Below are 17462 nucleotides of genomic sequence, written 5' to 3' on the forward strand. Positions count from 1 at the left end.
TCAAAACTCATTTAGAGATATCTGCAAATATTTTTCAATGGAAGTCAATGGAGGAATATGACTAGTCATAATAAATTTGCAGATATCTCCAATCTGATTTCGTACTAGTACAATTGTAATTGCAGATATCTCTAATTGTCATTCTGACTAGTCGAATTATAATTATGACTAGTCAAAATATAATTAGAGATATCTCTAAATACATTTATGGATAGTCAGAACAAAGGTTTAAATGCTAAAACGGCTTGCCATACGCACGCGTCTATCAAAGTCCGCCCTCTGTAGTAACAGCTCACGTCATGTGTGATTTTGCGGAGGGAACATTATATGAAGACAGAATGATATTTTATGGTGAATTGTACCTTATAAATACAGCATGTGACTCTTTCAACACCATTAGGAGGTATCCCTGTCGCTGTGCAAAGTATGTAAATCACTGTGAAGACTTTAAAACTTAGGATGTTTGACCCAGTATGCGTGTCAAAAAGCGGACGAGTCTAAAGCAATGACTGGACAACCGAAATGTTGCCAGACGTCTGATTTTGAGAGGATGGGCCATCCTCTATTTCAGCTCCGCTCATCTTGGTCTGCTAACATTACTGCTGCTGCAATCTGAACTCACGTGCGACAGCAGGTGGAACGTAGCTCACGTACAAACAGCTCAACTTATAAGAGAAAACGGACGCCATATCGTAATCATATCGTCATAACGCCACGATGCATATTGTGACATTTTTGCATCGCAATAAATCGTACAACGATAAATCGTTACACCCCTAATCTTTACCATTAGTAACTTTAATAAAGAATAATCGTATTGAATTATTTATACAGTAAAGACTTCTGCAGTGTTATTTTACATGTGATTATTCAAGTTCTGTGTCTGAATGCTATTTGACTGCTCAGAAAACCAACACTGTTTACTGTTAGCCGGCAGCTAGCTCTCTGCAACTGTCACATGGTCGCCCACTGAAGCTAAGCAGGACTGCGCCCGATCAGTACCTGGATGGGAGACCACATGGGAAAGCTAGGTTGCTGCCGGTGTTAGTGAGGCCAGCAGGGGGCGCCCAACCTGTGGTGTGTGTGGGTCCTAATGCCCCAGTATAGTGATGGGGACGCTATACTGCTCAGTGAGCGCCGTCTCTCAGATGAGACGTTAAACCGAGGTCCCGACTCTCTGTGGTCGTTAAAAATCCCAGGATGTCCTTCGAAAAAGAGTAGGGGTTTAACCCCGGCATCCTGGCCAAATCTGCCCACTGGTCTCTGTCCATCATGGCTTCCTAACCCTCCATATATTCCAATTGGCTTCATCTCTGTCTCCTCTCCATCATCAGCAGTGTGTGGTGTGCGGTCTGGTGCAAAATGGCTGCCGTCGCGTCATCCAGGTGGATGCTGCACACTGGTGGTGGATGAGGAGATTCCCCCCATTGTGTAAAGCGAATTGAGTGCCCAGAAAATTGCTATATAAATGTAAGGAATTATTATTAATTATTATTACTTCACATTTATCTTAGCTTTTTTTTGTATTTGCTTGTAATTTTTATTACATTTTATGCATGATTCACTTCCCTACAGAATCACCAAGATCATTATAAATGTACAAATTCTTTGCTAATAGCAGTTTTCAAATCATCTGGTGAAATTGTATATACAGTCGTCCCTCATTTATCGCGGGAGTTACATTCTAAAAATAACGCGCGATAGGCGAAATCTTCGAAGTAGTCTGCTTTATTTTTTTCAATTATTATAGATGTTTTAAGGCTGTAAAAGCCCTCACTACCAAGGTTATGATAGTTTTGGATTTTTCATTAGTTTTAGTTTCTATTTCGTTTTGACTTTTTGTTTAGTTTAAATTAGTTTTTAGAGGCAGATTTACTAGTTTTTATTAGTTTCTATATTTTGAAATGACTTAGTTTTAGTTTAATTTTTATTCGTTTCAGTATTAGTTAGTTTTTTTCTAAATAAAGATAATTGTGAGGTGCAAGATTTAAAATCATCAGAATAAATATTGTCAGTGTTGGGCAAGCTACTTGACAAATGTAGTGAGGTAAGCTATTAGCTACTCTACTTAAAACGTAGCTTAACTACACTAAAGCTACCCCCTAGGAAATGTAACAAGCTAAGCTAAAAGCTACATGGCAAAAGTAACTTAGCTACATCTAAGCTATTTTTACAATTTTCATTTTTAAATCAAAGCAACTTAAATCCAAATCAAAACTCTCTTATCGATTAATAAAACTGTCAATGAATCATATGCGGCATAACAGTTTAGTTCAGTTATTTACTGTACATAATACGCTGTACTAAACAGAAACAGATTATAGTATAACAGCTAAAAAAAAAAAACATTCCAATAAGACCAGGTGTTACACATTTAAAATACTATAGTCATTTATAGTAAAAGGAAATATTTTTGTATATATATATATATTGTAATAAGCATTATAGTGTTTTATATTATATAGTATTTTTATTTTTGGAGCACAGCATCAGAAATTACGTTGATGCATCTTAACATGTACTTCTCGAGGTATGGTCACAAGGAATCCTGCTTCAGAAATAAGTCCTCTCCCTCAGTAATCTTTCCATCAAGCAAGTTTCACCAGAGGTGGCAGTAACGCACCAAAACTTGTCAACACCATAAAACAGGAAGAAGAAGAAATAATCCTTCTCCCATTCATATGGATTTACTTTCTTTGGCTAGACACCGGCCTCACAGCTCAGTGAATGTCGGTGGCGTCACTTATTGATCTGTGATTGGTAACTGTAGCTTTGTGGACGCTACTGCGCTACTTGACTAATAAAATAGCTTCGCTACTGAAAAGCTATTTGATTTAGAAAGTAGCGACGCTGCCGCCACGCTACTGAGAAATGTTGTTAAGCTAGTAGCCTCACTACTTGTAGCGACCTGTAACAGCGGAAACAGCAGGTCAGATGAGCTACAGTGGGAGAGAGAGAGAGAGATTACTTTCATTCTTTCAATCGCTGTGAAATAGGGGCTTCTGCTGTAAGTGTCAATGAAAGACTGTCCAGAAAACACACGCAGTGGAATTGAGCACAGTTTCTGCGTTTTTAAGCAGTTGGAGCATTGAAAATACTCGCCTCCCTCGCCATAGTATGCTACGGTGACGCACTTTCTGCTATGACCTGGAGCACGAGGTGCACTCAACATTACGCTACATGATTTTTTTTTTATTAGCCTACATTAGCAACAGTTCATTTTGTTATGGTATGAACTATAATCCTAGGAAAGACAAAAATAAAAAAATAAAAAATAAGAACTTTATAACGAAATCCAAGTCAAGTAATCAAGTAATCGTAATAGTTCAAATGTTCAACTTATCGAGATTTAGATTTTAGGTCAAATCGCCCAGCCCTACATCCAATGTATATGTACGAATATAATATTGTAAAGCTTCCTATAGAACAGATGAATCTAAATGAGAGATTTGTGAGGGGTGTACTCTTATATGCTGATCACTGTACATCATCTGGTGAATTTGTATATATAATTGCAATATTTCTTGCAGAAAAACTAAATATTGCAATGTCAGATTTTTCCAATATCGTGCAGCCCTACAATAAATCTGTGTCTCCTGAGCAGACAAAACTGAGCTGTTCCCAGTTAAGACGTAATTGTAAGGCCGTGAGCATCTCATATTCCTGTGACCTCTGGGACAAAAGCCAAACTCAACATTTCCAGCTCTAGGATCCTTCACCAGCGCTCTGGCATTTCCTGCAGTCGAGCTGGTGCTGCGTATCGCCATGACTAAACCCTAACAACATAAACACACTCTGTTATGATCAAAAGGCCAGCGACGCTCTTATGGATACACCAGGAAAAGATAATCCTCTCATACTCATTTTTTTTTTTTGCATTTAAAGCGGACCTATTATTAACAAGATGTAAAATAAGCCTCTGGAGTGTGTTTGTGAAGTTTCAGCTCAAAATAACACACAAACAGTTTTCAGAACTTTTTGAAACTGACCCTTTTAGGTGACTGTCACTTTAAATTCAAATGAGATTGTGTTCTTTTTGAAAGAGGGCGGAGCTTATGAAGTTAATCCAGGGCCATATATAGTTGCTACATAGAAAGTTTTGCTAACAAATAATTAGGTATTGAGTAAAAAAAAAAAACTGTAAAATAATGCCAAAAAAAGTGCAAAGGAATAAAAAGGAACTTTGCAAACAAAAAATAAAGAATTGCAAATAAAAATCAAGTAGTGCAAAATAAAATAAAAATAAAAATCGATGGTCGCCCCATTGAGTTCGGAAAATATGGAAATTCGCAGAATCACATCCCTGGTGTGTATTAGGGTTATTTGGCATCGTACGATGTCTAATGTGATACATTGCGATGGACGATATCATCGTCGTCATAGGCGGAGGTGAATTAATTATTTATAAATAATTAATTAATTCATAATGAGTGAATTATTTGTAGTCTACTGTTTCAACTACCTGACCTGCATTGTGTTTGTTTTACCCATAAACAAATCATAAATAAATAAAGATATAAGTTACACACAAATTACCACCTGTCAATCACTTTTTCCGCAGGACTGTGTCGTTATAATAGCGTCCACACACTTGGTCGGTAAAAAAGCTGCACAAGCAACAGTATCTGATGTTTTCACTAAAATTACTGAAAGTAACTGAAAGTAAAAATTTGAAGCAGTGTACTGACGCTGTGACACGTCACCTGATAGATTTTAAAGACCGTAGAGTCGTTAGAGATGAGATGAAATAAATATCACGTTTAACAACTATAGTGAGACGCGATCCAGCAGTACATTCTTGATAAACTGTCCGACGTGCATTGCTCTCTGCTTGGAGCTCAGTGTGTGTGGCTGTGTGTTTATGTGTGGTCACGTGATGTGCGCTTTAAGTGGACGGAGGGCAGTTCAGTAATGCTAGGTAAAACACAGTGTGAATGTGGATCATTTTCGTTCTAAAATGCTATTTTAAAACTAAGATGTATTAGTGTAAACGGGGCCTGAGTGTGTATTTTTCGTGAACAAGTTTGCATCGGGGGCAGAGGATCGGTGAAGCCGGCTCAGCATCGTGTTGTCTATCAGCCATCGGCGATGGATGATGGCATCGTCTATCGGCCCAACCCTAGTGTGTACATGTGTATATATATATATATATATATATATATATATATATATATATATATATATATATATATATATATATGTATGTGTGTGTATATATATGTATGTGTGCGTGTGTGTGTGTGTGTGTATGTTTATATATATATATATATTTATATATATATATATATATATATATATATATATATATATATATATATATATATATATATATATATGTATGTATAGAGAGAGAGAGAGAGAGAGAGAGAGAGAGAGAGAGAGAGAGAGAGAGAGAAAGAGAGTGAAATATAAGTATCCTATAGTGAAATATTACGCAAATACATGAATATTTAAAAAAAAATGCAAATGTCTTTTTTTGCACAACTTGATTTTTATTTTTGGTTCTTTATTTTTGTTTGCAAAATTCATTTTTATTTCTCAAAACTCAATTTTCCCTTTTTTGAGATTTGCATTATTTCACCATTTTCTGCTCAATACTTTGTTTGCATAACTTGCAAGTATATTTGGCCCTAGATTGACTCTATAGGAGCTACAAATGCCAATGTGTCAGCATAATGGCAGATTCAAAACAAGCTTAACATTTTAGATTTTCAAATTTAAGACATGTTAAAACCCCGTAGACACTCTGTTCAAGTCAAATCTGTCTTTCTCCTCCAGGAATCCGTCAAAGTACAGTAAAGTCTCATTGCTTTTGTCTTGTGTGAAGAACGCTGTTGGAAAACAGACGCCATCAAGGCAGGAGACGGCTTATTAAAGGGTTAGAAGTCCAACAATCCTGAGCCAGTTTTCACAGAGTCTCCTCGAAAAAATGACAACCGTTTCAGTTGAACAACACTAGCTCTGACATCCCATCACCTTGAAACGTCCAAGGCAAGAACCCAGATGTCCTTCAACTTTTTTTTAATACAGATGCAATGCAATGGCTATGCTGATGCTGCAGGAAAAGTGGTTGATGTTCTTTATGGTGGCATTAGCCATTAAATTACTCGCACGCTGTTTACAGTACAAGGCTTTTAGGAGTTTAGAACAGCACCCAGAGTGCTTGTTCATTACTGAAGCGTCTCCCTGCTGTGAAGAAAAGAAGACAAATTGTTCATGTTCCTTAAGAGCCTTAATTCTATAAAACGCGCCATTTATCAGATCTCACGCTGAGGCCAGTGAAAAGACTGAAAATGATGCATTCAACAACATTTAAAGTCAAAGAGCCATTTGTCCAAATGCACACTCCAGAAGACCACAAAAAAAAAAAGAAACGCGTGCCGTCTCGTTCCCTCACATCATTCTACAATGTATGATTTCCACGCAAGACCAAAGAGAAATTTAGAGCAAGCGCCTCACAGCTCTTACAATCTGCATACAATAACAGCTAGTATTGGCAGTGTCAAGCTTCAAAAAGAACATAAAAGTAGTCTATATGACTTATTCACATCATTTCAAGTCTTTTTAATGTATATGAGAGTGTTCCATTGTGAAGAATCGACTGAAAAGAAAAGCCTTGTTCCTCGTCAAGCCCCAACATGGTTTTTATATTCAGTTCAGCAATATAACATGCAAACGCAGCAAAGCCATTTGGCATCAACTAGGGTTGTGTGATATTCAGGGTTCCCACTTTTAGCCACAGGTCAAATTCCCTGACCTTATTTCTCATGAGCAGCACGGCCATTCTAACTTAAATGAGTCAAGCTCAATCTCATTCGCTTCCATACATTTTTAGCAAAAACAAATCAACTTATGCTGCTTGATCATTTCCTTAAAATATTGTTTTGTTATATTTGACTGCCGGTTGACAAGTAGGAAAGCAATAAAAGGCACAGAAATCGTAACGATAGGTGATGTTTTATAAACAAATTTCGGGAGGAGCACGATCAGTCTTTGACGAGGCTAATTCATCACACACACACAATCATTCTATTATCCAATCAGCTCAAGAGCAAACCCCTATAAATAGTCAAACATGTCATACCTCCGTTTCTCTCGACTTTAGCGTCCCTCCACCACCCCAACTCCACACTATTAAACCAGATACCTATTTAAATCTGAGGGGGGAGCGTTCTGGAGCCGGGCTAGACACTGAGCTCGGACCCTATTTCTCTTCATCCTGATAAGGGGAATAACACGAGTTAGGGTGACTTCCCGAGCTCAGAGCCCTCTCCCTGGACAGCACGCCAAATACGCATTTTCTATTTAGTCAAATATCTGTGAGTGTGAACTTGTGAAGCAAACAATCTGAAACAAACAAAAAACAAAAAACGGCCAGGGTTCTGCCACTCTGGTCTTGTAAACTCTTTTTTTGGGGGCAGAGTCCGGACACTAGCTCTGTCTTGTCCTGTTTCTGTCATTGTTTGTGTCTCTGTATGAGCGCCAATTGTGAACGCGCTTGGACTGTGCGCTTTCCGGCTTGATGCGGGTACGTGGTGTCTATGCGTGTGTTTGCAATTGTGCGCTCCCGTTCGGGTGTTCACGTTCGTCTGTCTGCAGCATGGTGTTTCAATCAAAGTGTCTGTTTGTGCACCGAAGCATGGGTCTATAAGTGGACATTGTTTAGAACTTTACCTCAAATATTCTTGTTTATTTAGTAGATAACCGACCAACAAAAATACATTAAAATAACAAATTATTCAACTCAAAAAGATCATTTTTCAGACAAAAAAATATTTTTCTGACATGCTTTCAGTTTCCCACTCACACTCGCAGCGAGTTTAGGCGAGAGATTATTAAGTAAAACTGGCTTTAGACGGTTTAGTTTAGTCTGCTTCAAACCTGAAGGAGAAAATCAGGCTTTGCTAAAATGCTGGTTATTTTAACAGCGATTAGGGTAGCCTATAACAGATTTCAAAGAAAATCTTTATATTAAAAAGGAAACATAAGCTGGACCACAACAAATCATATCAATGCCATAATGAATGCTCAAATAATGCAGCCTATAGTTTATAGCAAGCATCATGTTTAGTTAGATTGCGCCACCTCTCATATACAGTTGGCCTATTGACCTTATTCTAAAATGCGGAAGTGCGCAGTTACTGTATCGCGATTGTTTTAGAAATTCCAATTTAGTCGCCTATTGGAGAAATGACTAGGAATAATAAACGGCAGAAAACGGTCAAACTACTTGCTCTAAAAACAAATGTTTGCATGACAGACCAAGTGGAATAATATAATGAGAAAATATCAGTTTGCAACATCAAATAGCAAAACGAGCAGTTTTTAATGTCTAAAAATAAATGGAAGTGAATGAGACTGGAAGTCTCAAGCCTAAAAGATTGAAATGGCTGCGCCCGCTAGTTGGTGAAGAATAAGGTGAATAGATCTGTGGTATTTTTACTAAAGAAGGTATAGAATTGAGTTTATCACCAGAACTATAGAAACTGTATTATGTTAATTAAAAAAAAAAAATGGCACAGTATCGAGATCGGATTTGTAACTGTGGATACTCAGAATTTTGCTATCGAGATCGGATCAAAAAAAGGTATTGGTGCATCCCTTGTAGACATTGAAGAAAAATGCAATAGGCAAGAGTGAGTAAAACCAAGTGACATTTGATATGATTTTATTTTTATTATACCTTCAATGGTAACACTTTACATGAAGGAGGTTGGGTATCCCACTATCACGAAACCTTCATAATCATGCATGATACGCGTCATGAATATGAATGAGAATTTATGCATATTTATGTTATGACAACTGTCTTTAAGTCTCATTCGCTCAGTTATGTCTTTTAAAATGACAATGTTTAAGTCTGTCTTTGTTGTGACAACTCGACAAATACTTCATTGATTAAAAATATAAAATGTCACATCAAACAGAATTGAGACAGGCATAAAGTAAATAAATTATACTTTTAAGTGCGGTGCAGCACGTCACCTCTAGTGTATGACCAGAGACTTGTGTATTATTGCAATGCGTATAACTTAAAACATCTAACAGATGCAACAAATGCAGATTTGTCATCATTTCTCTCACACAGGGGCAGATCAGCTGTTTCGTGTTTAAAAAGTGGTTGAGCTTGCAGGACAGTGGACATCCAGGAGCAGAGTTGAAGTGTATAAAAAAAGATAAATAATAATAAAAAATAATAATAATAAATATACAGTTGAAGTCAGAATTATTAGCCCCCTACGATTATATATATTTTTTTTATATTTCCCAAATGATGTTTAACAGAGCAAGGAAATTTTCACAGTATGTCTAATAATATTTTTTCTTCTGGAGAAAGTCTTATTTATTTTATTTCGGCTACAATAAAAACAGCTTTTAATTTTTTAAACACAATTTTAGGGACAAAACTATTAGCCCCTCTAAGCTATATTTTTTTCCAATAGTCAACAGAACAAACCATCATTATACAATAACTTGCCTAATTCCCCTACCCTGCCTAGTTAACCTAATTAACCTAGTTAAGCCTTTAAATGTCACTTTAAGCGGTCTAGAAGTGTCTTGAATAATATCTAGCAAAATATTATTTACAGTCATGATGGTAAAGGTAAAATAAATACATTATTAGAAAGGAGTTATTAAAACTATTATGTTTAGAAATGTGTTGAAAAAATCTGCTCTCTGTTAAACAGAAATTGGGGAAAAATAATCAAGCAGTCAAATAATCCAAGGGGGCTAATAATTCTGACTTCAACTGTATACATAAGAACTGCCATAATCCTAGAGATAATTGTGCATGAAAATCCCAGTAGATCAGCAGTTTCTGAAATACTCAGACAAGTCTGTCTGGCACCAACAACCATGCCGTGTTCAAAGTCACTTAAATCCCCTTTCTTCCCCATTCTGATGCTCGATTTAAACTGCAGCAGATTGTCTTGACCGTGTCTACATGCCTAAATGCATTAAGTTGTTGCCATGTGATTGGTTGAATAGAATTAGGGCTGTCAACTGATTAAAAATTAAGGTAATTAATCACACTTTTTTGTAATTAATCATGAATAATCATGAAACGCCGTATTTATGCAGGAATAAAAGCAAAGGCATTACATTCCATTTGAATTTCAAAACAATCAATGCCAATAACAAACAAAAATGATTTCCATGTTGGATTCTAAGTGGACTACACACACACACACACACAAACACACACAATACGCACAGTACAGCTGACCCGGTGAGCAATATGAGGGATCCTTTCAGATCCCTTCAAATTTGCTTAAACTACGGGCTCTAAAGTATGGCTGTATTTTACAAGCAAGGATTCTGACACAGCAACATGAAATGTGAGGGCTCATGGACGCAGCTTAAGGGCAGATAATAGGACTGTCTTTGACAGCTTGCGACTTTATCTGCCATTTCCACTACAGTACATTTACATGGACACCACTACTACTGATTAGAATAATACTGATTAAGAGTCGAACATGTGAGCAGCAATTTTAGATTACCTTTAAGGATCACGCGAGTCCCGAAATGCGAGGTTATATTACTATATCACTATCCTGCTGCCCAAGGCGGCCGTCTAGGTTGCCTCTATGCACGCACCATGCCTGAACACATCGGCCACAACAAGAAATAAACCAAAAACTACAACTAAGTTATTTCCGTTAATTTTTTTTAACGCGTTAAATATTTAAAATTAATCACGTGCGTTAATGTGCTAATTTTGACAGCCCTAATATACCCTAAAATAACATAATATATATATATATATATATATATATATATATATATATATGTATATATAATAATTTTTTTTAATCTTCAAAACATTTTGGTCATTAGGCCAACTGACAATCATTTTAAATAATCGTGATTGCAATTATGACCGAAACAATCGTGATTATGATCGGACGATTTTTCCCATAATCTAACAGCCCTACTTTTCTCTAAATATATTGGACTTTTTTTTGTCTTTCAGAGGATACATATAAATCATGGTCAACGCAATAAATCCCTGAAAACATTGTGATATAATTGTAAGTCCATATGGCCCATCCCTTGTTTTAGCCAATCACAATCAATTCGATTCATTGACCACCTCAATCCCACTTCTAGAGCCAATCAGACCCATTACCCATAATCACAATCGCACAGCAGAACCAATGAGACCAATTAGCTGCAATCACGCTCTCACAGCAAAATCAATCAGCGTCTCCATTCAGTCCCAGAAGAAAGAAAACTATTTCTCATGTAACAAAACAGACTCCTTATTGCTTCGAAATCAATCGCAATGAAGAAAAGCGCTCGGGTGGTTGTAAACCCAAACGCTGTTTTACAGAGAAAATAAACATGTCAGTGTTAATCTGTCTATGAGTTTTAGAGAACCTTCCAATGCTGGATGCCAGACTATTTTCTGGCTGTTTCGTTTATACTTTCGGTGTGTTTAAACCTGGAAACAACACTGAAGCTGAGAATAAACGAGCTGCTGATTACACTGAAGGGTACAAAGAAAGTATGTGCACTGAAAAACTTTATAAGGAATATTAAAATATATATATATATATATATATATATATATATATATATATATATATATATATATATATTGCTTTTTATTTTCTCATGACTGTGTTGGTGTCAAACCTGTAAAGAAGTCTTAGAACATTGTTACTGTTAACTAAAACAAAACAATCATTATTTTAATTTAGATTTAATAATGAAAAATAATTAAATAAAATGTACAAATATAAAGATTAATTCATTCATTCGTTAATTTTCCTTCGGCTTAGTTCCTTTATTCATCAGGGGTCACCACAGCAAAATGAACTACCAACTTATCCAGCACATGTTTTACGCAGCGGATGCCCTTCCAGCTGCAATCCAGTGGAAAACACCCATACACACACAGTCATGCACAATGGCCAATTTAACTGTGGGGGAAACCGGAGCACCCGGATGAAACGGCAACACAGGGAGAGCAGGCAAACTCCACACAGAAACGCCAACTGACCCAGCCGGGACTCTTCTTGCTGTAAGGCGACAGTGCCAACCACCGAGCCACTAAAATAACTAGTTTTATTTCAATGAAATTTAAAATCTATTCTTTTTTTATTTTACTTTTTAAATTACTAAATGTTATTTTAGGAACTATTTAAAATATATGGTCACACTTTACAATAAGGTTCATTAGTTAATGTTAAGTAATGCATTTACTAACATGAACAAACAACGAACAATACATTAACCACAGTATTTATTCATGTTAATAAACGTTAGTTAATGAAAATAAAGCTGTTCATTGTTAGTTTGTTAACTCAGGGTGCATTAACTAATGTTAACAAGCATGGACTTGAATGTTAATAATGCATTAGCAAATGTTCAAATATGATTAATAAATGCTGTACAAGTGTTGTTCATGATTAGTTCATGTTAGTAAATGCATTAACTAATGAACCTTATAGTAAAGTGTTACCAAATATATATAAAAAAGAATAAAAATCATTTTAAAAGCAAAGACATTTTAAAAGAACATAAATTTCCTACAATTTTAAATGATGAAAAACAAACAATTTTTTTTATTTCAAAAATAAAATGTATATAAAATAAAAGCTCATTTAAATACGAATACATAATTTAAGGGTGTCACGGTGGTGCAGTAGGTAGCGCAATCGCCTCAAAGCAAGACGGTTGCTGGTTCAAGCCCCGACAAACTGAGTTTGCATGTTCTCCCTGTGTTGGTGTCCAAACAGTCCAAACACATGCGCTATAGGTGAACCGATTAAACTTAATTGTCAGTAGTGTATGAGTGTGTTTGTGAATGCAAAAGTGTGTGGGTGTCTTCCAGTACTGGGTTGCAGCTGGAAGAGCATCCGCTGTGTAAAACATGCTGGATTAGTTGGCGGTTCATTGCGCTGTGGCGACCCCTTATGAAAAAACGGACTAAGCCGAAAAGAAAATGAATGAATGAATAAGTAATTACTTTAAATGCTTAAAAATAATACTAAAAATACTTGAAGATCTGGTTCACAATTATTTAGGCCTTGTAAAAACCACAAAAGCACAATTATTAATTATTACCATCATAAATGTGGTTCCTATATATAAAAATAAAATATATTAATAATAATATTAAAAGCTGATAAAAGAGAACCATTTGATCAATTTTATCTGATGAAAAGACAAAAAAATATTACTGTAAAACGTTCAGAAGTCAGATTTTATAAATGAATCACTTTTTTAAGAATCAGTGACTCTTGGCTTGTCAATGAATCAGACTAATCGGTTTCTCCAATGTTAGACAAGTTCCCTTAAAAGCATAATTAGTTATAGTTACTTCTCACAAACAGACTTAGTAACAGGAAAAGTAACTACTGTGCAGATCTAAAAATCTATAAAATCTAATTTGTCAAATGACTAGAAAATATATATTACATTAACTTTGTACACTAATCTGCACTATTTTAATGTTGTGGGACAATGTGAGAGACCACTATCAAATTCAACATATCATTATAAATAATAACATAAACATTCTTGCCTTTCACCTCAATAAGGCATGGACCAGTATAAGACTCTGACGATATGATAATCATGGACAACAATATCACGGTTTCTCTGTATCACAGTATTGTGATTATTGCACTAAAATCGGTTCTTTGTAAATGCCTGGGAAAAAAACTAAAACTTTTCCCTCTTTGAACACAACATATTTTATTTTGAGATATATTTAAAATATGAGCAGTAAACAGGTCAGGCTAAATGAATCATTTGACTTAAAGAACTTGTGAAAGCTAAATGAATGACTTCTGCTGTCTTCATTTGTCTCAAAAACACAGATTTCTTTACAATTTAAAACAGCATCTTCGGAGATCTTTTCTGCTGGACAGACTGTTGTCCTAAAAAATAATAATGATAGAATAAAAATAAAAATAATAAAAAATAAATAAATAAAATAATCTTACACACCTTTGGAACGGTATAGCAGAAAATTTGGGCGATTTTAAAACCTTGACTTTTCCAGATCGCGGTATACCTTGAAACCGGTTATCGTCCAATGCCTAATCTCAGTGAAGGAAAAGTAGTGCTTATATTTCCAGTTTGCAAACGCTACCTTTGAGCTTATTGGACTTGCCATCAATCTAACTCCTGGTCATTGGTGTGTGCGACTGACTGTGCATCAAGGTTACAATTGTTTTATATTTTTCATTAGTTTTAGTTTTTATTTAGTGTTGACTTTGTTTTCAAATTCAGCTCACTTCAATTATATTTTAGATAGATTTGCTAGTTTTATTTGGTTTTATTTCATTTTAGTTTTACTTAATTACTTTAGTTACTAAATAAAGTATCGCCGTTAGTAACGTTGTTAATTTAAAGCGTTGTTATTCCCATCACTGTGTTCCTCACACAAAGCAAACACACTTTAAAGGGCACCTAGGTTACCCCTTTTTTCAGATTTAATATAAGTCTTTTGCGTCTCTAGAATGTGTATATAAAGTTTCAGATCAAAATACCCATCAGATTTTTCATTATACCTTTTACAAGATGCTGTTTTATACTGATTTCCAGCAGGGGGTGGTTTTGTCGTACTGCGCCTTTAAGATGATTCTTTCCCGCCCACTGTTTCTACATGCCTCGTCCCTCAGCTGCGTCAGACAACAGACAGACTTAAAGGAAGAAGGTCTCACGTAGCGTTTGTGCGATACTACAGTAAGAACTAACCTTTACTAATCAGTATTGTGAAGTTGCATTGATGAGTCACACACAATATCGTTACAAAGTTAGCGCGCACACACACACACACACACACACACACACACACCGCAGATGATACACACACACGCAGGCAGGCAGACAGACAGAGCGCGCTTAGCCTAGTTAAGGCTAACCTCAAGTGTGGATATCTGTTATGCTAATGAACAAAATAAACCTGATTTAACTTCCACAAACCGGGATTGAAGCGTCTTCTTTTATAATTGTTCTGACACGCGGCTGTGCTGATGAAGTAAAGCTGAAGTAAACGCTGTAATTAATTACACACATACTCTGTTTTAAAACACTTTAAACATGTGAAACTTACTCTTATTCACATTTGATGATGATTGCTGATCCTAGCGAACAGAACAGAGCTTTTATTCCCGGTTGCTTTGTGTATGTCTGCCTGGTCTTGTTAACATATACACGCGACTACCGGAACATGTTAATGCGCGCAGCTGTCAATCAATTCGGTGGGCGGGGGGGAATCGCACACTTATGTAATGGTGCGATCGATTTGAAAACAGCTTCAATTGGCCGACCCTTTTTTTTGTAGTTAAATTGAAAAAAAGGGACTGGGTGTGTTAATATCACCCCAGTATGATGGTCTATACACTATACCAACACACAGATCTGTCCAAACAGCTTGAAAAGTAGATTTTTTATCATAGGTGCCCTTTAAAGCTTGTAAATAAAGTTGTGCTGAACTCATATTTATACAATTTAATAACAACAAAGATGAGTAAAAAAAATACAATCTGTAGTAAAACATCCCAATAAAGAGCTCAAACTGAAGCCGAACATGTCTGAACAATGCTGCAGTTCTCAAGTTCAGCTACTCCATCAAACGTCTAGTCAAAAAGGTTTCCACACGTGTCAAATGTGGTGAAGATCCGCATTATCTGCTCATGCTTCAGAGTGATTTATGTGCTCCACCAGAACATAAAATGTCTTTATTACTTTGGCTAGCTTGAAAGTGACTTCATGAATACTTTCCTCCCTGTTGACCTAGAAACATAAACCTTTAAGAATCCCCAATAAAGTATTCACGGCTGCTGTAATCTTTTCTATGTAACTCAACTCTCTGTTTATGAGGTTCCGTCTCCACTAGCAACACTTATGAGGATTCAGCTCCACGGCATTTCTGTCCCTGCATTAACCGAGAGCTAATAGCTAGCATTAGCATTCTAAAAGGCTATCACAAGCCAATAGTTAAAAATGCCACTTCCCACGCAAAAATTGTGATAATATTAAAAGAAAAAACTTATGAAAATACACCTGAAAAAAGGACACAAAAAAAAACAATACGAATACAGTGATGAAAGAAAAATGTTCACTTTTTAGCCATTTGTTTACAACCCAAATCTACGGTAAATAATACAGCCTAAAGGGGTCGTCCAGAATGTATTTTTAAAGGGTCATGAAACCCCCTCGTTTCAGCAGGGTGTTTTCACACCTTTACTTTGGAAAAAGTCTGAAAAGTGGGCGTGTCCAGCTTTGTTTAGGGGGAGTGTCGGAGGAAGAAAAGAGGGATGGTGTGGGAGTGTCTATTTGGGCGCGCTGAGTTTCAGAGTCAAAACACACACACAGAGGAGAAAGTGACTGTATTTACATGGACATCTGTAGTCGAATTATTTGCCAAATTATTAAATGGTGGACTTTAACTGCAGTTTGGCTCTTTCACTCAGGGAATTCATTCATGCCCCTCGCGACAAACGAGATATTTGAATCGAGAAACTGCTGTAAGCGTGTATTTTTCATGCAATGTTTGATACCGCATGGCGAATGAGAAAAAAAAAAAACTCTGCATTTCCCGGAAACTTAACGCGGTCAGAAAGCCGCGTGTGTTATTCCGGTCACAAAATGCGGTGAAAATCCTACACGAGGTTAAAGTTTGGTTGTAGTGCTAACATGTTTACACTCGGGTTTTGACAAAGTAGAGTCATTAGCATATTCATAAGGGGGAGGAGGCAGGGAGGGGTTTTGCGCTTGTGCATGTTTCACGGTTATTCGGATGTACAAAGAATATGCGTGTGATTCGGCGTACGCAGCGTTTCATACATCTGAATTTTTTACTGCGTACGCACATTTACAGCTTTGTGCGTACGCAATGTTTTAGTATGATTTCAAAGCAAGTCTTCGTACATGAGGCCGCTGGTGATTAAATGTCAATTGTGCAATTTACATTTATAGGTAGTCATTTAGAAGATGATTTTGTCCATACTTTAGTATTGTTTGCTGGTTGTTTTCCACATTTGACAATGAAATAGTAAACTATTTTGTTTGTTAAATAGTTTTTTTTTTTTTAACTAAACTTGAAATTAAATTGAAATGTGAACTTTTTCCACAAGATGACTTCAAACTGCAATCAAAGCACAAAATGCCTAAAATTGAAGAATTCATTAAATGACTATTAATAGGTTAAAAGAATAGAAATGTGCTTTTCGTTAGAAATATAGCTTTAATATTTGAGTATTTACAATACAAATGATAACATAATGATAACAATGAACTATGAAAGGAAAAAATAAGTAAACAAAATAATTACACTGAAAATAAAACAATCGCTTAAAGGTGCAGTATGTGATCTTCTACAATGCTAACAGCTTAGCATAAATCTCTGAATCACAGTCCCTCCCCTGCCATCTAGAGCCACGCCTCCTTAAATACGAGCACAGCAAAAGAACCCTCTCTCATGTGTTAAAAGTGAC

The 17462-nt window shown here is 36.1% G+C and overlaps 1 protein-coding gene across 2 annotated transcripts in view; it reads right to left on the minus strand.

Annotated features, from left to right (window-relative positions):
* Nucleotides 1-17462, minus strand: part of scube3 (signal peptide, CUB domain, EGF-like 3) — a 294145-nt gene that overhangs the window by 208151 nt on the left and 68532 nt on the right.

Source organism: Danio rerio, chromosome 23, assembly GCF_052040795.2.
Source record: "Danio rerio strain M-AB ecotype USA chromosome 23, GRCz13ab, whole genome shotgun sequence".
In the NCBI taxonomy this organism is placed as follows: Eukaryota; Metazoa; Chordata; class Actinopteri; order Cypriniformes; family Danionidae; genus Danio; species Danio rerio.